The sequence below is a fragment of the Mugil cephalus genome, chromosome 9 (genome assembly GCF_022458985.1).
Source record: "Mugil cephalus isolate CIBA_MC_2020 chromosome 9, CIBA_Mcephalus_1.1, whole genome shotgun sequence".
Lineage (NCBI taxonomy): Eukaryota > Metazoa > Chordata > Actinopteri > Mugiliformes > Mugilidae > Mugil > Mugil cephalus.
Genome location: NC_061778.1, coordinates 9,273,021 through 9,295,435, shown reverse-complemented (window position 1 = coordinate 9,295,435; position 22,415 = coordinate 9,273,021). Strand labels below are relative to the sequence as shown.

Sequence of the window (22,415 nt, the reverse complement as noted above, 5' to 3'; positions counted from 1 at the left end):
GATTGCTAATGCCTTGAGCTTCACTGTTGATGAGAGCGCCCGTTAGCGCTGATTAAGTAGAGGGATGACAACTGATTTTTCTCTTGTACGTTTCGAAAATGACACAATAGTTCCTACATCCCACCACTCTATCCAGCCCCACAGGGTGACACTATTCCTCTCTGCCAGATCCAGATGTCAATCAACAGTAATGCCTCTTTTTACTATTTTTTTGAGGGATCCAACATAGTTATAATAATAAATTTAATCCACTCAGAAAAAGCGGTGTGTGGATTTTAAGCGCAAATATCTGTTTTCATCATTTGCAATGCTCCATCCAGTTTGTCACGACTAATTTTAGAGTCTCTTTATCTACGTTCCGCCACGTTGAGGTGATGCTTACATCCTTAACACCACTGATTTTGTCCCCCATTGTGCCCAAAGCAAGAGCATGTAATGCTCACACTACCGTGGCCCTAAATAAAATGTGATTTAAACATGCCTGCGGAGAAATTCTCAGAATATTTTAAATGCCACATGTCAAATTTCATAAAGAAATAAATGTAAAAGCCAAGAGCTCTCCCTTTACCTCCCTAGCGTATTCATATGCTGTGAACAAAGACTCTTTTAGAACACACCCTAAACTTAACAAACCTGATCTGGGGAGAGTTGTTACGTTCAAAACAGTGAACGAAGGGAGAAATTGCAAGTGCACTGCTGTCAGTTCACATCAGCCCATGTTGCATTTGCCTGCGCACACACTCAAACACACACACACACACACACAAACTGCAGGCTGGCTGGCCACTGTCTAACAGACAACAGGGCACCTCGTTAACTATGAAACGCGCTGTCCAATCAGAGAACTCATTAAAGCCTGGCTTTGTATGATGTCATTATCTGAAGGAAGTGGACCAGCTTGTGTTCAAACCAGTGGGATCGTTTATCAAAGACCGTGGAACAAATTCACTCAACGCCGACAACGTCTTACTTCTGTTACGCTTCACTACATCATTAGGCTTTATTTAGGAGAGACACTGAGCCCAGACCTGTGCTTTGTTGGTGTTTGCACTCCCCTCCCTCCTGCTTTTGACTGTGCTAAACAGCGACAGAGCCACATTAAAATACAACATGCACGCAGTTAGTGTCGGTCATCAATCCCATTAATACTCTCGCTTTGTCATGCAACAACACACGTGTGAGAGAAAATTCTCTAATTTCCCCTTTTCAAAGACATTAGGGAAAGCTATAACTACACCGTAGGCTGCAGCAAGGCACATGATTCTTCCTGGATAACAGAGGAGAGCTAGTTGCTCTAGTTTGTTAAATTTCAATTTAATAGTGACCTTGCTTTATTGTGTTAGTATTCATATGCTAACTAGGCCACAAAGCTCATGGTTTCTCGGAGGACCATCTGTGCCAGTGCATTTCCTGCCACACCGTCGAGGATACTCTATTGATCTTTCAACATCTCGGGAAGGGGTGGAGGGGGGGGTGGACTTTGTTTCCACGGCAACTCTGGAGTAGAATGTAGGTCTTTGAATTGCATTAAGATGATGCTGAGCTGCCCGAAAAGCAAGGCTTCAATCTTAATGGGTTCTGAGAAGGTAAGTGAGGATGTGAACAGATGTATGAATGGCCACGTAATTTAAAAGAAAAGGGCAGCTCGCATTTCTATCTCTGGTTTATTGCTTAATTTTAGTGCTGGCCACCGAATCGATATGTAGACAGCGGGAGAGAGAGCACAAGGTGAACTGGAGTTGAGCTTTGTTTTTGTGTCCAGTCGTGCAGGAATACAACCTTTCACAAGGGATTACTTAGATGGATTACTTAAGACACATACATTTTTAATTAAGAATGTGATCATGTATCACATTCTGTCATATTCAGAAACAAATAGACCCATGCATACAAACACATTCATGACATACAGCTGTGCACACTTACTGATACGTATATAACTTATTATAATATTGTATGTACAGTAGATTTCAACAGATGCAATTGGATTGGATTCACTTTTTAAAAAAATGCCTCCTCATACAATGCCATTGAAGGAAAGGGTAACTGCATAACTGCTAATAACCTTTTATATTTGTTGCCGTGTTTGCAATCAAATCCTCATTTCCACGAAACGATACACACCTTTCAAATAAATCTCAGCTCTTCTTCCGGGATTTCTCTGACATCTTCTTGGTGGCATGTCACTACAAGAGTCGCGGGCCACAAGGAGCTTAGAAAGCATCAAGGGGATCACGTCGATGAAATACACTGCGCAGTCAAGTGCGACAAGAGACGTCCACGGCGCTACACATACCGCAGTGAAGACCGTCGAGAAGAAGTGTAGAAAATATGTGGCACAACTGTCGCATTATTAAGAACAAGACATCCAAAACTGATGAGAAGCCAAAGAGAAAAGTGGTCAGGGAGGTTGTCAGGATGCTGACAACAACATTAGAGGAGTCGCTGCTCTGTCTGGCAAGCACCGGTTGCTCCACACATGTGACAATAACAACTCTGTCTCCATTCTTTGTCTGTCTAGGCTAAGGGGACAGGGTGGCAAGACACTTTCTGCTTTTTTTTCTGATGAAAAACATCATCTAATCCCAGCTAAACTGTCCTAAAATATGACATATACATACCCACTGTGCACACATATGCAGTCATTTTACGTTTTTCATTTTTATTCTATCTCTTATCTATTGGTTTTCAATGGCATTGATGTTTGTCTTATATGTATAAAATGACTCAATCCACCGTATGTGTTTCTATATACACTCCCATACACATACACGGTGGTGAAACATACTGCATTCAGAGTTAGCAGTGTATTTATAACTTATCTTTATACGGAAACCCCTCTCCTCTGGTTTCATTTTGCATACATTGGCGAAATCAAAATTGGAAAATGTGTGCCCTCTAAACCATTCAAGAGTGAACCTGACATTCAACACCATATTCAGGTTTTCTAAGCCTGTATCCACTTCAAGCATGAGAATACATGAAACTGCCTTTGACATGCGCTGCCAGCGACAAAAGGCTGAATGAAAACACGTCTGGATGATAGAAAACTGGAGGAGTTAAGAGTCGACCAGAATCCAAGAACTGAACAGGAGAAAATACAAATATAATTGAAAGTTTTTCCAAAAAATAAGAACTGATACCATTGTTTTGACAGTCACATCCAACTTAAAAAAAAAGAAGTTTTTATTTACATCTAATGACAGTGTATTTACCTGAAAGCTCTAAAAATAATTCAACATTAAATGAAATCATGGTGCATATTCTTATTTTTTTTAAACATATTTAGGTATTTCAATAGTGATTATTTGCTAGTCCTTCCCAAATATGCTTTTAATTATGTTTTTGTTGGCTTTTACTCCGCTTAAAATGCACATCAGATTATTAAAAAAAAAAATAATAAAAGACCCTGAGCATTTGAAAGCAAAATAGCTCATAACACATAGCCCACAGACACTAATGACTGATGACTCATTTGTATTAGAGGTGTGTTTGAATGGGTGGAAAAACAAGCATAAGTAAAAAAAATAAAAAAATAAAAAAAAGAAAGAAAGAAAAAGAAATAATCATTTAAACGCTGCAGGGTGTGATAACAAGCTGCTTTGTTCATGGCGGTGTTGTCCATGCGGGAAAGACCTGTTTGCGTTGCCAGCAGTAACGGCGGTTAGTTACAAAAGGAGCAAAAAGAAGCTATTACAGCATCAGAAAGTCAGATGTCTACTTTAGGTGGAAGCAAGCTTAATTTTATTTTATTAAAATGTTGTGATTTATCCATAGATAGATAGATAGATAGATAGATAGATAGATAGATAGATAGATAGATAGATCGATCCACATTGACTTTCCATCTTGAGTAAAACAGCTAGTTATCTATAATATTAAACGTACTGTAGCTACTCGAGATACTGGACAATAACAACTAAACGGATGGATGGCAGTAGCAGCTGTTGCACCAAGAGTCACGTATGGAAATATGTCACCTCTGAGTAAGATATTCAAGTTTAGAGGCGACCAAAAGCCAGGGTGCAAACAGTGACACAGATCACACAGACTGAAATAAAACAGTAACGATGCTATAGCTCAGTGTAGCTTAGACACGGGCGAACAGATATGTAAATAGGACCCAGTTTCATGTGTTCAAAGCATTCATGTCCTGAAATGTTCCCATTGTCGTTGATGAACTGCAGCGGTTGCATCCAAAGCAGCAGCGTTCCACACACACACACACACAATGTGCACAAAGGCTAACGCAATCAAATTCAGGCCGGTGTATTAGCAAACCACCATCGTTTCATGGCACTTTGTGAAATAGTGACGAAATTGAATCACTTTTTCTTTTTGTGACACTGATGATGTTTGAAGGTGCAGGATCACAGAAAAAAACTACACCAAACGGAGGCTGGAGGGGTTTTATTTTTACCCTTCAGTTTAGTTTTTGCACTTTTAGCAGCTTCTTGGTCAAATTTAGACATTAAAATACTTGGGTTTATGGAAAAGATGATGGTTTGGGTTAAAAGATGTTTTGGACTTTTGATCGTAACTAGAGGAGAGAAATAATTAGTGGGTTGAGAAAGAATACCAAGTAGCATGGGGCGCAACAAATATGCACCACTGCACTGAGGACTACAGCCTCAGTTCACGGGGCGTCTCACAAATGATACTTTGAACTCTGAAACAAGTTATATTCAAAGCTGTAAAAGGACACATGAATTCAGTCTTTTACAAAGTGCCATGAGACTAGGTTGATCCAATCTATTTAGTGGTTTATGCTGAAGTAGTAACTTCATTTGTATTGGGACTGACAGCCTTACTTCTGCCATAGTGCTGTTCAGGTTATGGTTTTCAACAGCCGTCCCACTGCAAATGAAGTCCCGTAAAACGAATCAGGATCGACATAATGCTTTATATAAAGACAATGCATTTACCATATTTACAATCAAGCATCACTCTGCGTAAGGCAGGACTGAGTGAGTACATCAAAGTGCACATCCACCCACATAAAAACACAAGAAGAATATGTGCGGAAACTCAACCGCGTTACTTCCATGTATCTACACACTAACACAGAGACGAGCATGATGGACAATGAGAAAAAAAATTAAGAGGAAACAAGGAGGGGAATGAGTTTATTCCACATGAACCATTTTCAGCTCGGATCTCTGCTCCAGGTTTGTTCAAGAGGACGCCTGTGTCTGCATGAACAAAAGATACACAGCTGCTTCTTAAAAATGTTCTTAATGGTTGGCACATTTAGACACAAAGGCAGGTTTTTTCAAGGGCCGAGGATAAGAGCTCTCAGAGTCCCAAAAAGACAGCAGCAGGAATCAAATAAAAGGTAAGAGATGCAGTCTCAAACAGCTTGTCCTATTTATAAATGTGTGTAGCTGAATCCTGCTGGTGCGTCCTTAACATATACCACCCTGTTTGCACATTAAGCAAGATGTGCAGCTGCAGGGATCACTGTGCATCTCCTGCAACTTTGAAGAAAGTTATGAAACCCATGAACTCTACTGTCAACCTTTATCTACTGTTTGCTTCCGAGCCTCCTCAGTTCCACAGGCCTGGTGCAGGTTCATGATACCATTGTTGTACATTTTAATTAGGGCATCCACTAGGATAGTCTCATTCCCAGGATATTCTCATTACCAGAAAAAAAAAAAAAGGGCTTTACCGACTTCTCATAAATCACAGCACTGAGGAGAACACACACATTGGTTTCACAAAAATAAAATACACAGATTAAGTACTGAACTAATATATATATATTAGCTCTAACTACCATCATTAATCAGTGTGCTTTTAGCAGCCAGGTTACATTCACTCAAAATAAAATATGGTGCAATCTTGGGATCGTAACGTGGTGAGAGCTTAATTTTAGAGGCGGACACTATTCAGATGATGTTTTGGAGTTTTATTGCAATGATCACCTGACTTTAATATCCTACAAATGAATAGTCATTATGACAAACACTACGGCTGACAGTATTAGTTCGTGGATTGATCATCTTACTGATGTACGTGTTTAGTTCTGTTTGTGTTATTGATGTTTTCCCCTTTGTTTAATAGTAAACTGGATTTATTAAGTTATTATAGATTAAATCCTGGACAAACCAGACTGATATAAAGTGAATACCTGCAGCAAAACTGTCACATCGCATCCTGTTTGTACCAAATATTTGCAAAGAATTTGTGAACACAACAGCCAACCAGCACACGCACAGATAAGGCATAACATTATGACTACCTCTTCCCTGCACCTCCAAAACGGCTGTGACTCATGAGAGAATGGACATGGGCCTTCTGAGGGTGTCCTCTGAGTGGTGTCTGGCAACAGGATGTTGTTAGTGGAGGACTTTGGGTCCTATGGGTTGAGGGGAGGGACAGGCTGCATCCTGCTGGGGATGGCTGCCGACATCAAGGAGTGTCATTGCTATGGGGTGGGGGTGCCTGTTCTGGTTCCTGTTCTAGGTGGTTTTTATATGTAACATTCACACAAATGTCAGGTCCAAAAGCTTGTTTGTCCAGAACATTGTATTGTCACAAGATGGTCAATGTCATTCACTTCTCCTGTCAGTGGTCATAATGTTGTGGCTGATTGGCGTATGTCATCAATTTACACTGCCGCAGACTCAACATGCCGAAACAGGTCTGACTGGTGACAACCCTTATCATCAGCCCTTAGGTCAAAGAACAAGACCACACATCAGGTAATAATGCTTTTTCCTGCGCTTATCTATAAATTTTTGTCATATCCATGTCTCTCTCTCTGTTTGTCTCAGTTCCCAGTGCTTCCCTCATTATCCCTCTCTTTCCTGTGCTTCCTCTCCGCCCCTTTTACTCAAAGAACCAGGGGGGACGAGGAACCCTGGGTTCCTTCATACCCAAAGACCTTTCAAGTGGTCAACGGGCTATTGGACAAACAGACAAACCATGAAATTTCAAGATGTCACACTTGGTTTTTCCACTTAGTTCTGACTTTTTATAAACCAATAAATTTACAGTGTCGCAGCTCATCAAATCAGAAAGTTAATCATTAGAAAAGTTGTTACTCAATTTATCACTAGAGTATTTATGGACAATTACAATGAGTATTTTATGGCATTTTATAAACCAAAAAGAAGAGCTGCAATACAGGACAATAACCTCCAGTTTAATTAAAATAATCCATTAACAGCCCTGGGTTACAAATAAAAGTAAGCTGAGGCATATTTTGAATGTGACATTGCAGTGACTTCATACAAACAATGCTTACCGCAGATAAACATCTGCCCAGAGACAGTGCATTGTAAGGACATTTTTCTGGACGTGACTTTGTCAGGAAACCGTAAATGCCAATTAGATGGTGGAGGCAGCGAACTGCAGGCTGCCCTTGTGTGACTCTTGTCAGGATGCAGGCATAATTATTGACAGCCCGAGTTCATTGGTGTCAGCTCTGTCTCCACTAGTGGACGCCTAAACTGAAGCTGCACAACCCCGGGGATTTCTGGTCGCATCTCATCAAGCAGGGTGGCCCGTGGCGTCGCGAAAACAGGAGGAGTATTTGCATATTATAATTACGCCTGCACGCAAAGACTCTCGTCTCAATTACATCCCATTTAAAACTTTCATTGCGGATGAAGAAGTGAGAAGCGCAAACTACCACAGCGCCATGGACTATAATTGTACGAGCGTCCCTAAACAAGAAGGAGAACGTTATTATTAGGATCGCACTGGCGGAGCATGTGTAGTCATAAACATCACTGAGTGAACGCGTGGGTGATTGATTATTACCCTTCACCTGTTACCTGTTCTTTTTCATTTGAACACGTCCAGTCTCTGATATAATCATCCCTCAATAGCTGCTCGTACCAACACAAGTTGCTGCAGTACAAATGAAGGAGCTTTACAAATTAAACAAAGCTTTTATTTATTAAAAGACACAATATTTTATCTCCCCCTACTGTCTACTTTGATAAATCCTGTATTCTCACAGAAGGAAATTTTAGACATCTTAGAAAAAAGTGAAAAATGACCCAAAAATAATAAATCACGAAGCACAAGGGAAGCAAGAATGTGTTTAAATTCGAGAAGCTGCGACATTAAATGAATCATTCATCAAGATAAAATGGACTGGTTAGCAAATATGAGTAATCCATCCATCCAATCCAAGTTCTCCCTCACAGTCTCCTCTGCCTCCTCGAGCATCAGACCGTCTTCACAAATAATCACGCCCTGTAAATGCTCCCTAAATATGTCAGACCACTCACATAATCAAAGGGGAAATTATCCCGGTTTACATGAATGATGTGCAAAAATGCTTTCACGTGTGAAGTGATTGTTTCCTGCTTTAAAGACTCACGGCCCACACACTACGTTCCCGCGCAGACTCCTGATTACTCACTGGATTTCGTCGCAGTGATCGCAACGACCACACATTACGTAACAGAATTATCATATACTGTACGCTGTTGTTCCAGTCAATTCACTTTATGCCCAAATTGCCTCGACTTGTTAGGAAAAAAAAAAAGACCAAAGACCCTGGCTGCATTCTATCGGTTAGCTGTCATAATTAATAGAGTAACCCCGGACAATACGCTGCTGGCCTCTGATTTACAGTGACCACTTGCCTATTTGCAGCGAGAGCTTTTGCAGAGGTTCACACCCAGGGAGGAAGTGGCCTTTTTGAAGTTCACACTTTCGACTGAGGACTCTGCAGCAGTTACTAGAAAGACAAACTGCTTCATGTTTAAGGGTTTCAGCAAAGGAGGAAAATTTAAAACCTTTTTCTTTGATAAAAATAGTAATCCAACAAAATGAGTTCGGTATTAAGATAGTACTTTATTGATCCCCATTGGGGAAATTCAAAACCCTTCTCTAAAATATAAAGGAAAAGCATAAAAGTGTATATATATACATATATATAAAAATGAATCTAAAATATAGGAACCTTCTCTCTTTTGTGACTGTAAGGGCTCAACACGAGCTTTTCTGGAAGTAGCGTGTCCTGACATCCACAAATCACTCGACAATGCACAGTGCGAATGTTACACTCTTGTCTCCATGTAGCAGACACCTTCCAAGAGATTGCTGGAGTACAGTTGACATATTTGTCATAAAAAAAAAAACACGGAAAAACAAGACATGATAAAAGCAGGGACTGCTAGCAAACATTAGGAGGACAGACAGTGATTCTGAATGACAACCATCTTGTGGGATTTCTATTTCTAGCCTTAGTTATTTTGAAATCCAACCGGGGTCAGCGATAGGAAAAGCAGATTTTCAATCATGATTGTCTCTTCTATAGGTAATATCTGCATGTGGTGACAGTTTTGTTATTTACTCACTGGTGCACAGTTGTTTGTCTTGAATGCAACATCATTTCATGCACAGACTCGATGGTTTATTTTATTGTTTGCTTGTTCACGAGTGCCACAGCTGTAGACAAGCTGAATGGGTCCTCTGAATCGGTGCCTTATGGTGCCACTTTGTGCTACAGTGATGCTGAGGAGTCCACGTTTGGTTTCATATCCACCTCCCAAGGCTCCTATACGGCATTGATCCTGCTCTGTATGTACCCTTGCAAGGCATTATGTATGCCTGTTATGTGCTAGACTGCCACAGCAGACTGTAGTGAAGAGCCAATTTACACTGGAGAGAAAATGCATCAAATAGCTGAACGTAAAACCTGGTTAAGACTGTATTAATTTTTATAAATAGTCAGCCATGCATGCGTCTATAAATTATATAAGCTATTTCATATATGTTGAGGCTGGGCGTACTTAAGTGAAACAATCAACTAACTAACACACATGCACAATCAGGAGAATTTCTTTCTCATCAGGAATAATTTTTATGATATTTGCACTTATGCATCAAATCAACGCGCTGTGGGTGCACCAAAGTTATGCCATAAGTACATTGCATCTCCGCAGGCCTACACCGTAGCCTGTTGTGCACCATAATTGTGGTTCAATTGGATGGACAAGCCAAGCAAAGGAAATTCTACCACATTCTACCTTTTGTACACCAACGCTTTCTCTCTTTCGTTTCCTGCAGAGATTTCAGTACAGGTATCTTTTATTAGCTCCGACTCAAACATGAGCTGTTCCGTTCCACTTGGCGCAATTACAGTAAAATGCCGACACCCCAGTGCACAAGTACATTGCTTAGAAAGGCGTAGGTCGCCCGTGCAGGCGTCGGATAGATCTACTGCGGAACGAAAAAGCTTGGTGTAATTAGCGGAGCACTGAGAGATTTTATATTCATGGCTCTCAGATAATGTGTCTTGGTGACTTTGGAGAACTCATGACTTTTCCTCTAGCGCCACCACGAGGTCGCCGTTTATGAGTGAAATATTTTGGATTACCATGAATTTCAAAATAGACATTAATGCTCCCCCCAAGATAAGCTGTAATAACTCTGCCATCATGTCAAAGTTTGTCACTGTGAGCTTAGCGTCAGCATTTAGCTCGCAGCAGCTCTGTGCATACTGTAAGTTAAGCTTCACAGAGATACAGAGCACGCCGGTAGTCTCTAACGCTTGTTGACCTAAAGCATCGTGCTGCTTCCCGACAAGAGTTTATGAAATTTAATACAGGGATGATCCCATTCATCATTTTGTTAGCCAAACGCAAAGTAAATATCCAATGTGTACCTTCCTTTCTGACTCACTCATTTGATTAAGAAAAACAATTGAGATTTATTACCAACAGGATCCACATGAATACATCTACTGTAATAACTGGACGCAATAAAGGAAAATTCATACGGCTCTAATTGATACAGAGGACGGTGTCCCAAAATCGCCCAAGGCTGTAATGCATATGAGTGTGGCTTACAACCTTGGATGTAGTAACGGATTGCGGCTTCAAATTGACACACTTCACAGGAAAGCCCGTGCAAAGCAGGTTTAGGTGGAACTTGTGTCAAACATCCACTGGAGACGTGTCTCCGTGTCAGATAAAGCACCTTACAGGGTCAATACATACATAAAGAGTGCGGCAGTGAGGCAATAAATTCACATGAGGTGTGGATTTATACGCCGTTGGACTCGTGCCAAGAACTTGAATCAAAGTGAACGCTTGCTTTGTTTCATCACTGACCAGTCATCAAGTACCAGCCTCTTTACATGTTTGCTGCAAAGGGGCTGATTTCTCGGCACCGGTTGCATTTTGTGTAATTAGCGTGTAATTAATTTGCATTGGCATGTGTGCATTTGCTTGTTTGCACCACCGCGATTGTGTTTTTCTTTTGTTCTGGGGGAGTGCATCTTAAAAAAAAGTGTTTTCTATTTTATTTCTTAAATGTAATCCTAAAATTACAGAGGCAGATTAACCCACTATGAGGTGTCATGGCAACAATGAGTCAACTCCCCATGTGGTCGGGACGCTGACCAGCCTCATTGTTCATTGTGTGTCAGCTGGTATGGAATTTAATTAAACACATATTTTTTTTTAGCAATATGGGCACAGCATAATCTGAAATACATTTTAACATGATGCCCTACTACAACGATCAGCCACAACATTAAAACCACTGACAGGAGAAGTCAATAAGAATGAACATCTTATAACAATACAATATTCTGCTGTGAAACTTTTGGACCTGGCATTCATGTGAATGTTAAATATAACAAGCACCTAGACCTGAGCAGGTACCCCCACCTCATAGCAACAACACTCCTTGATGGCAGCAGCCATCCCCAGCAGGATGCAGCCTGACACAGGCACATGCGCATGGTTTAGGAACAACTCAACCCTCAACTAACAACCCTCAGAAGACCCGTGTACATTCTCTGATGAGTCACAACTGTTTTGGCGACACAAGGGGAAAGTGGTCATAATGTTATGCCTGATCGGTGGATAAGATACTGTGCTTTAGCAAATATCAGGACTCATGTCATATTTGATTCACTGACTGTGTATGAAGGTGAATGAAATCTTCACGATGTCACTCATATAATTTTGTTTTGTTGAAGCTCAGTGCAGTAGCTCTGTCCGTCTCCATCTTGGCTGTGCCGGACTCCACCTACAGCAACTCCCAGCTGATTCAAAAGTGGTCCAAGAGGTGGGACGGGAGTGGAGCTGAATCCATGTGGGAGACACCTAGAGAGTTGCTAGCAACCTGTGAGGATACTCGCCTGTCAATCAACGTGGCCACGCTGTAAATTATGCATACATTTAAGCATTAATAGAATTTAGCTGTAGAGGTCAAAACTGTTTTTAAAGCTGTAGTTTTTTTTCCTGCTTGGCTTGGGACTTGCTTTTGAATGCAACCTCATGAGGTCATATATGAGGCCACTTCCATGTTGGCTTCATTGTATTAGCCCCAGAGTCTGTCGTTTCGTATAAGAATAATTTTATACAATTCCAACTTGAGAGAAAAAGACACATTAAAAATATTGTCTTCAATCTAAAATCCTGCTTGTTTACCCTGTCAAGTTTAAATAGAGGTCATGTTTAAAAATCCTCCAAACAAGCGATTATATCCTTATTTGACATTTCTCTCATTTCTGTGGGAAATCAGGGAAATGCATTTAATCCATGACATATCAGTATAATTAGTAATTATATGAATGAAATGTTTAGAATGACTGCAGATGAGCTAATGCTACACTTTGTGACTTTCTAATCACAAACCTGTCAAGCCTGTTATTTTAAACTGAAAGACACATTTAGCTCCGTCTTATCGGCCACATTATTAATTTTTTATCTGTATTCGTTATTCACGGCTGTACGCAAAGTTAACGTGTCTCAATCCATGTGAAATAATTAATTTTATTCTCTCCATCATGGAAGGGCAGTGTCAAACAAAATAGATTAGCTGGAGTGTAAAACTGCCAGTGTCTAACAAACATCCCAGAGGAAATATAACTGATTAAAACGAGTCTGACATTTGAACGTCAAATAATAAGTTAGTCACAGCCCAAGGTTCAGTTTAACTTCTATTGTTTTAAAACCTCCAAAACACATTGTCCGTAAATATAATAAAATAGCTCCATTCAGGGGAAATAACTTATATTTTGCCACCAGCTGCAGGAAGTTCATTACTAGCCTTTGTGGTTGTGGCTGCACCATAAATAATTACTTCACAACCTATTTGATTGAGGTGGCATTATCAGGAGCTGCTCTTTATTTTCTGTCTCCGGTTAATTAGTTAATTTGATAAATTAGCTGCTGAACTAAATTGCAGTCCAAAAGCTATCAAGTTAGGAACAAATTAGGCCTGAAAAATGAGAACATCAGTGGGATTGAGCTGAAAGTGTTTTCTTGGTTGTGTTCTCTTTCATTGGAGGGAAATGTGATTTTAACTCCAAGTCCCACAACCAAGACATTTTTACTCATTCAATCAGCGTTTCTCCCGAGTGGGTGCAGCTTCCATGTTCAGTGCAAACACCGGTTTAGTTCAGAATATAGTGTCAACAAAGCCTTGAACGCATTCTCAAATAATGTTTTAAGATCACTCCCCCAGCATTCATGTCTGATCTGAGACACGGAGGGAGGTTCAGAAGCTTGAGTGTATTTGTCTTCAATGTTTTTCAGGCCAAGGACCCCCATACTGATGGAGAGATTAAGCAGGGACCCCCTATCTACTGTATGTGTTCTTGGCCTAGTGCTTTTCATAAATATACATTATTATCATTATTATTATTTTGCATTCAGTATTAAGCTATCTCTTGTCCCTTTACTAAAATATGTTGGATTCATGTTAATGTGTATTTAACAAAATTTAAATTTGTGTGGAAAAATCCTCCTGCAGTACCTATGCAGACCCCCTACAGGTTGCAGGCCCCCTGTTGAAGACCTACGGTCTTTATCATGGGTCTTTTTCAGTCCAAGGACCCCCAAACTGATGGAGAGATTGAGTAGGGACCCCCTACCTACTATATGTGTTCTATATTAAACTCGGCCTAGTGCTATTTCTAAAAAATACATTATAATTATCATTCTGCATTTAATAGTATGCAATTAAAATAATACACATATTGAAATATTCATTTTTTTATTACTATTTTTTGATCAAGTGACAAAGCAATCCATTTTGGCCTCAGTAGTTGGCAGATGGGAGTTAAGTGCACTATTAGCTTCTCTTCTGTTAATATTGCAGCGTGCCCGTGAGTGCTCACTGCAAGGTAACCTCTTCTGCCTCCCTGTACTAAAATATACTACATTCATGTTAATGTGCATTTAAAGAAATGTCAATTAGTGGGGAAAAAAATAAAATATTTATAAAAATGTCTAATCAACCAAAGAGTTTGCGAGCCCCCTGCAGTACCACTGCAGACCCCCTGTTGAAGACCCATGGTCTATAGGTTTGAGCCACAGCACCTCTTGTGTTAGTAATTTTTTTTTTTTTTTTTTGCAGTGTTTGTGTGGGTTTTCTCCTGGCGTGTGGTCTTTCATCCAAATGAATTAAGGAAAAACACTAGCTAATTAGTGGAATACATAACAGAGCGATGCCTATTTCATTTGTTTCATGCACTGTGACTGATGCAGCCATAAACGACACAGAGCCAATACTGAATGTCACTGCGATGGTCTCCCACAGTTCATTTCTATAATTTGCCTCATGCACTAACACACACACCATAATCTTGGACAGCATGGCTACCTGCTCGGTCCCATTATTGCACTTTAATATAGCTCTGCCCATGCCACTTGTCCATAACACTACACACAGGCGAGCTCATTGTGCTGCCAAGACCACTTATAACATTCCTGCCTCATATGCAGCTCCTCCTCCTCCTCACTCTGCTCTGCCTATGAGCCAATGCAAATTACAGTAACAGCTTGGACGTGAGTATAATCTCAAGTGGTGCGAGCTGGGCTCCATGGTGAGGCGTGCAGGCAGATGGAAGCAGAGACTCTGCCAGGCCTCTTTAGGGGCTCCCACTCTTCCTCCAGCATGGTAGACAATGGAGGAGCCGTGGCTCATAACCAGCCACACGTCTGCCACTATCACGCGGCCCACTCCCTCGCGCTGCGTATAGGTAAACGATACGAAGGGAAGGGTAGGCCCCCGTCATGGCCTTGTTTAGACCGATGCACAGATGGGACGCTGATCGGCTACGTTGTATCGCGAACCACGTTACTGATGAGAGAGGAGCGAGTGGTGGATATTAGTTTGTTTCTCTGCACAGGAGGTGCCTTTCCCCTTGAGCTGCGGTAGATATTTATAAGTAGGGCTTTAAATAAACAGCATATCTGCATAAAGGATCACGTGCAGTTTTAGTGAAGCTTAATTCCTATTTTTGAATGTAGAGAGAAGCATTAATTACAAAAAAATTATTCATTATTAATTAATACAACTACACGGCTTCCACAGCTGTACTCATGTGTCTGCACATACATCATCCATATAATTTCCCTACAATATACACTAAGTATAATTACCTAGAGCCTAATTGAGATGTGTTGTGAGTTTGGGTTGCCTCAAGGAAACCAATTTAACTAAAGTGTTCAAATAGGTTTTCCTAATATTTGAGCATGCTTCCAACTGTGTGACTGAACTTTTCATCCCCCGTCTCTAATTTCATTCACTTCTGCTGGGAACGCGGCAGATGAAATTGTCCTGCCATGTAATTTGTGATGCCCTACTGATTTTTAGCTACACCGAATAAAATTATAAATCTATAAAAGACGACTCGGAGATGTAGAGATGTGGTTAGAGATGCCTTTTCCAGTTAAGAGCTTCCCTCTTTGGGTTTAAGCACTGCAGTAACAGTTACATCTGAATGCGATACACCTTTTTTATTTTGAATCAATGAGCCCCGGGGTTTACACTTGCATGACAACACAGAGCCGAGGCTTCTCTTGTTTTGCTGCTCCGGGAGAGAGGCTTGTTTATGCTCGCAAAACAATGATCGCGCTATTCTTGGCCATTAAAGTAAATGGATTCTTCAAACTCAGTTATGGGCCTTGAAACTAATGAGAAAGCTTATGCAATAAGGATGCCGCTCCATGTGTCATTAAACATGCCTCTGAGTTTTTAATCATGTTGTTCTGCAAACCAGGGAGCCCTGAGACAGACGTGCAGTGCGCGCCCTGGAGAAGTTCAAACAACGCCCGCTCTCTTGTATACATACATAACAAACAGCACAAAGGAATAAAATGTATGAAAAGATCGATCGACAGTGAATCAGCTGCGTGTGAAGATACGGATGTTTAAGTGACTCAGTCTTCAATGTGTTTGCCAACCCCGAGTGCATCTGCACTAACAAAAAAGATATTTGACTGAGAGAGAGAAGACAGAGAAAGCACCGAGACGCAGAGCACGACTCCCCTGGAGCAACGCGTCTATTGTATCTGTCTTGTGCTTGCACACATGCAGGTGTGTTTGATTTCACCATATTTTCCTCCGCTACTATTTGAAAAAGCTCCAGCTACAACATTTGGAATTCACAAAGCCCTTGTTATTCCGGCTGACACAGAGCGTATAGCTTAATTTCTGCCGATGATCACAGCTGCAGTAACAAGAATCAGGTGCACAGACGATATCTTAACATGGCGACACGCGCTGTAAACCCTTAAAAATACCCCGAGCCGCCACTCGACACTGCCTGTCACTGCTCTCGATACTTTGTATTCCAGGAAACGCTGGCTGCAAGAATCAGATTACTTTGACGAGAGACCACAAAACACAAGACAGGCGAGGCCTGTATATGCACAGGGCCGCCTCTGGAATTTTGAACGTGGAAGAGTAATAAGTTGACCCCCTTTTTCGCTCCCTCCTCAATCCCTGATTTATGAAAACCTGTTCTATTTACACCGCACTATTTTCTCTGTTTGCTGTACTATAATTGTTTTGCACAAGCAGATGTGAGCTGGTGGGGGATCCTGTTGCTACGCCTCTTATCGCCCTCAAACTTGTCAACCAGGATTAAACTGCACCCCAAAGAGCAGCCGAGAGAAGACGTCTGAAGAATACATGTGGCTCTAAGTAAATGCACTTTCAAAACAAAAAAAAATGCTTTTATTTGACAGGAAAGGGTGAATTCAAACCTCCCCATATGGATTAATTTAACAGTGTGAATTATTTTCATTGCTTTATTTTATTTTATTTGGTCACAAATAGAACAGGATGTCTCACTGTGCACAAAATATGCAGAGTTATGCAGGGTGCATGGCTGCTGTAGACGCTCCTTGTTCGGCGTACGTCGAGGGGGGGAGCGGGGGACTGAGGGGAACAGCAGTTACGCTCAATTCAGTAACACAAGCTGGCTAATTAGCATTGGCCTGCATTTTGCTTTGAACCAGAGGGGGACAAGTGGCAGCCATCATATTTCTTTGTTCTCAGCGCTGTGTGACTCGCCGCTGACCGCTGAAACCACTGGGGTTTTGACCACGGTGGGTCAGAGGTAGGCAAAATAGTCTCACCTCGCATCCCTCTCCTTACTGAACTCCAGCGCCAAGGGAATTAGCGAGACCTTTTCCCAAATCTACGCCCTCAGCAAAGTACAGTTACTGGCAGCGTGCTGGATCAGATATAAAGCCCAGATATAGTGCAATGACATTTTCAGGATGCAGACCTGCTCGGAGAGTACGCCACCAGACAGTTGCTAAGGGCATGCAGGTAGCTGCTGCACTTCTGATGCATATGGTTAATCTCGGCCGACTGCTCTCTGTAGACGTACTACAGATCATTAACTCCGTCCTCTCGTGCACGGACTTTTAATTAATAGTTTTATGCTATACAATATACAACAGAAACACGAGGCTGTGCTTATGTTCTGCTGCTACGTTTAAAAGAGTGTTTTATGGCCCATTTCGGGTTAGTTATAGATGAGCACAATTACAATGTAAATCCAGGACAGAAATGTTTGCACCACACTTGGATCTTGCTGTTCGAAACAGTTGGCCAAGTCAGCACAAAGAGCTAGGTGGGTTGGCTTCGACCTTTCAGCTCAGGTAGGAGGGTTATTCAAAGAAGAGGATTTTTGAGAACTAGTGACAAAGGTAATCTCCCCCTCACTTTTCAAAACCGTATTTTTGCTCTGTTCTACAGTTTCCATGTTATCATGAAGTACACATACACAGCAGACAACAGGACATGATAAAAGTCATTTTGTCTTTGAAGATGGACACTGCAAACTAGGCATACAGTATACCCCGATCAGGCATAACATTATAACCATCTGCCTAATATTATGTAGGTCTCCCTTGAGTCTCCGAAACAGGTGGGACTCATCAGAGAATGGACATGGGCCTTCTGAGGGTGTCCTGTGGTGTCTGGTAACAGGATGATGTTAGTGGGGCCTTTGGGTCATATGGGTTGAGGGGAGGGGCCTCAGTGGATCAGACCAGGTCAACACCTTGTGCTGTTTTTCATGATTTTTTTTTGTGTACCGGCTGCATCCTGCTGAGTCATTGCTTTAGCATGGGGGTCCCTGCTCTGGTCTAGGTGGTTGCTACATGTCTGTGACATCCACAAAAATGCCAGGCCCAAAAGTCCAAAGATCAATGTTATTTAGTTCGCCTGTCAGTGGTTTTAATGTTGTGGCTGGACAGAGTACGTTACATTCGGAAATCCTGCACACAAAGAAAATGAAAAATTATGAATTCTTTGGTTCGATTTCTGATTATATTTTTTACTTACTTTTTAAGGATCATGAGTATCTTAAGGATCAAGATTTAAAGAGTCTCAATACAAACTGCGTGGTAATGCACTTCTATGTAACAGAATAAACAATGGGAAAACTCTGATAGTCTGACTGTTGTAAACTGTTAGAGCTTGTATACCTGGTCCATGCACATGAGTGGGGGGGGGGCGCATGTGTAGGTTTCTAGTAGTTCAGTTTCAGTTTATTATTACGCCTAATTTTGTCAGGAATGATAAAAGTGATAATGCTGTGAAACACCTGCAACAAATTATTCATTGCTTTAATGATGCACTTATATCTGTAGTGTTACACATAAAAATTTTAAGGGGGGTTCATGGCACAGGAAAAAAATGGTCAGCAACGAAAGTCTGACGGCAGTTAACACTGCTCTTTCTTAACTGTAGATAAAACAATGCAACCGGTTTGTGCACAAGGTGTGAAGAGGCAGTTGAAGTCTTAACTACTATTTTCTACGTAATCATATAGGGGACTCAGCTTAAGATTTACACCCACATCTGTATGGTCCCCGTCTCTGACCAGCTGTTTTACAGCCATTTTAAGTGGCTCTAGTCAGGGCTAAAGAAAATTATGCCACTACTACTGTATAACCTCCCTTATCTTTACATTTATTTAAAATCACTCCGACAGTTGAGTTCAAATCACTTAAAACCTATCATTTATTATCAATAGCATATAAATAAACTGACTACGACTCTAGGAATGGCTAGCACGTTAAAAGATTTAAGCACGTCTTTATTGTTGTTATACTACCACCAGTATAAGAGCTGAGATCTTGCAGTAAAATAGTGCTGAAAAATGACTTATGTAACAGTTAATAGGCATATTTAAGGCAGATTATGCAACCATATCAACATTATATTGTCCACCATAAAATAATGTCAAAGCAGCTTATATATACTGTCCACAAACCACTAATTGTATGCAAAGTTACTAATTAGTAGCTGTGTGATATTTATCCAGCAACCTTGACACTCCCACACACTCCTGCATGTTGTGTTCATACTATGAGTGGGGTATATTCATCCTTTATACCTCCATGTCTGTACAAAGTAGCCATATGCTTGTGTTTTCTCAACCCTCATTAGCTTCAGCCTTTCTTCAACTTTACTTGTAACTGTCTGCGTGCACACTGAGAGCTTCTGGAAATTAGATTTAGTTTCCTTGTAGCCTGTAAACATAAATGGCAAATAAAGCTCTGATTTGAAAAAAAGTCTAGTTTTGCCTAGCCGCATAGACGCTGTGTGTTTGACACAATTCTGCTCTGCACCTGTAGTAATAAATCCCCACCACTGATCTGTAGTACTGTATCTTCAATCTGCTGATGCATCACTGCTTACACAACATTTTCGGAATAGTTGCCCCCGGTGAGGCGTGGAGGTGCAACTGCTCACAATCAATATGCAGCGACTTGGAAAATACAACAGACTCACCAGATATCAAGCCCTGGTCTCCATCACAGGTTCCACATTAGCATCCTGTGACCAGCTGGCGGTTCGAGAGTCGGGGCTGTGGCAGGCGACTCCCACTCCCATCACAGGAAAACACCACCTAGAGGAGAAAGAAAAAGTCCTTTTTGTTACAGCTGAGGTGAATTAACAAACTTCAGCAAAAAGCCCACCAGAAGAGTGGTTGTTTTAACACATTTTGGGATGTTTATCTTGCACTTTGAGACAGTATCCTACTCGGGGAGGCAACATTTCTCAACACACTAGAGAGGCAGTCATACATTCATAATCTCATAGACTGAGCTCGCTCTTTTTTCCACTTGGCAGCTTTGGGCGCGATATGAACGCTGATCTGATTATGGAACAACAGGAAAGAATCATAAGCAGCAGGAAAGGCATCAGAAAAAAAAAAAACAAAAAAAAAAACAGAGCTGGAGATACCAAGACTATGAATGTGTGTCCTGTCATTAATATTTCACTGCATCATTGTAGCTAACGGAGAACACAGTGTAAAGGGGAGCATAATGAAAAATTTATCATTTTCCGACACGGCTTAGGAAGTTGCCTGTGCAAAACAAAGAACGGGGCAAATATTCCTCTCATGATGCAATTTTGTGACTATGGAAATAATGTGATTTATGCAGACAAATAATTACTGCATGCACTAAAATAAGGTTATCGGTGTCGCACGCACATATCTGATGAAATAGCTCACTTAGGTCAACTTTCATCTTTGCACACCAGCGAGAGGTGACAGCCAAGGTCAGCCGTGAGTTTCTCACTTGTCCTAAAAAATTCAAAACAAGCTCCATGACATGTCACAGCTCTGCTCGCGGCAAAGCAGCACGCAATCCAAGAGAGATTACCATATCGCTCGCTTTTGTCTGCGGAGAGCCTTCATGCATGAAAAAACAGAATTCTCCACTCAGGTTCTTCTTCCGGCTTTACTGTACATCAATTTGTATTCTGCCAGGGACCCTGGGCCTGTCACCTTCAGCTATTCATCCAGAAAATGAAGTATTTATGATGCTAGCTTTTGCTTTTTCATACGTCATTCTAATCCTCCTCCGATTCCGATTCATCTCGGGTCGGACTCTGTGTTGTCAAGATAGAGTAAAGAGATGAAGGGGAGAAACGGAGTACGTGTCTACGTGTCACAAATTTCCACGGCCCATCATTTCACGGTCTATCCTGCCAAGCATATTAGCGGCTTGTAAATTTGTTTCCAAAAAAGGAGACCTATCTTCATTTCCAGGCTTCAAATCATCACCTGGCCCAATATGAGAATTCTGGTATCGGGACATGCCGGCCTCGCTTTATCTCCAAAAATGGCTCCCCTTCACTGTTTCAAACAAATCCTCTACTTCCCTACTTAATTTTCCTCATTTTACCGCTCCCTCTTTCTCCCCAGGCCTGTGTAGGAAGTGAAAAAAAAAAAAGAGGAAGAAAGAAATCCTCAGTGCCAGGCAACTTTGTCTAAAGGACACACTCTGTCAAGTCATTATCCATCACTTTGATTCTTCCCTATCCGTGCGAGACAAAGACAGTTGTGACGGAGACAGTCATCCTCCAGTGCTGCCAGCTTTGTTACTTAGAATACTCAATGAATTGACAACGGGGGTGACTGAGACTTCCCTCCTTACCGCACCGTAGTAATATTCTGTCCCTCAGTCTCACACAGACGACCTGACGTTAGTGGCATAAACAAAAATCCTCCCTGAAGGCCAGTCGGGTTACAGAAATGATGAAAAACACTTCTCTGTCAAAACAACCTCAACCTTGGCATTCACCTTCATTATGAACAACTAGCAATATGTATTCTATCTCGACATATATATATATGTGTGTGCGTGTGTGTATTTTATGGCTGTAACAATAAACAGCAAAGGTAAGTAGTCATAAATGCACCTGCAGTGAAAGTCAATATCCAACAATTAGCTTGCTGAGAGACTAGCAAAGGTGGGGGGTATCATTTCATTGGACTATAAAAGTGATGTATTTGATGCTTTCAACTAAAAAGCACATTTGATGGGCGATTTCCTTGGAAAGTTCTGCCAGCAGCAATCAGGGAAAAACATCAGAGCAGAGCTGATTTATTTAAAGATTTTAGAGTAACATAACTGTCATTTCAAACTCTCTTTAGATGCACAAGATTGCAAATAATATATTTAAGAGACTGTCAGAATTTTCTCTGTCTTCTGGGATTAATAGTTTTTTTTTTCTTTTTTTTTCCCAGATATCTGCTCTGTTACAGATCGCTGCAGAAGCCTTCAAGGCATCTCATTACACGTGATCCTGCTGACCATCCAGGGAGACACAAACCAAGACAATTATAATCAACTATAGATATGAGTGACTGCATTCATACTGGA

At 41.1% G+C, this 22,415-nt stretch overlaps 1 protein-coding gene across 5 annotated transcripts in view; it reads right to left on the bottom strand.

Moving 5' to 3' along the window:
* The window catches only part of lrfn1 (leucine rich repeat and fibronectin type III domain containing 1), a 199,911-nt gene that overhangs the window by 6,314 nt on the left and 171,182 nt on the right, over positions 1-22,415 (bottom strand). For all 5 annotated transcript variants that reach the window (XM_047595007.1, XM_047595002.1, XM_047595003.1 and 2 more), the window contains one exon: positions 20,029-20,146. The gene's annotated coding sequence lies outside the window, so the exon portion shown is untranslated. The remainder of the gene's footprint in view (positions 1-20,028; positions 20,147-22,415) is intronic.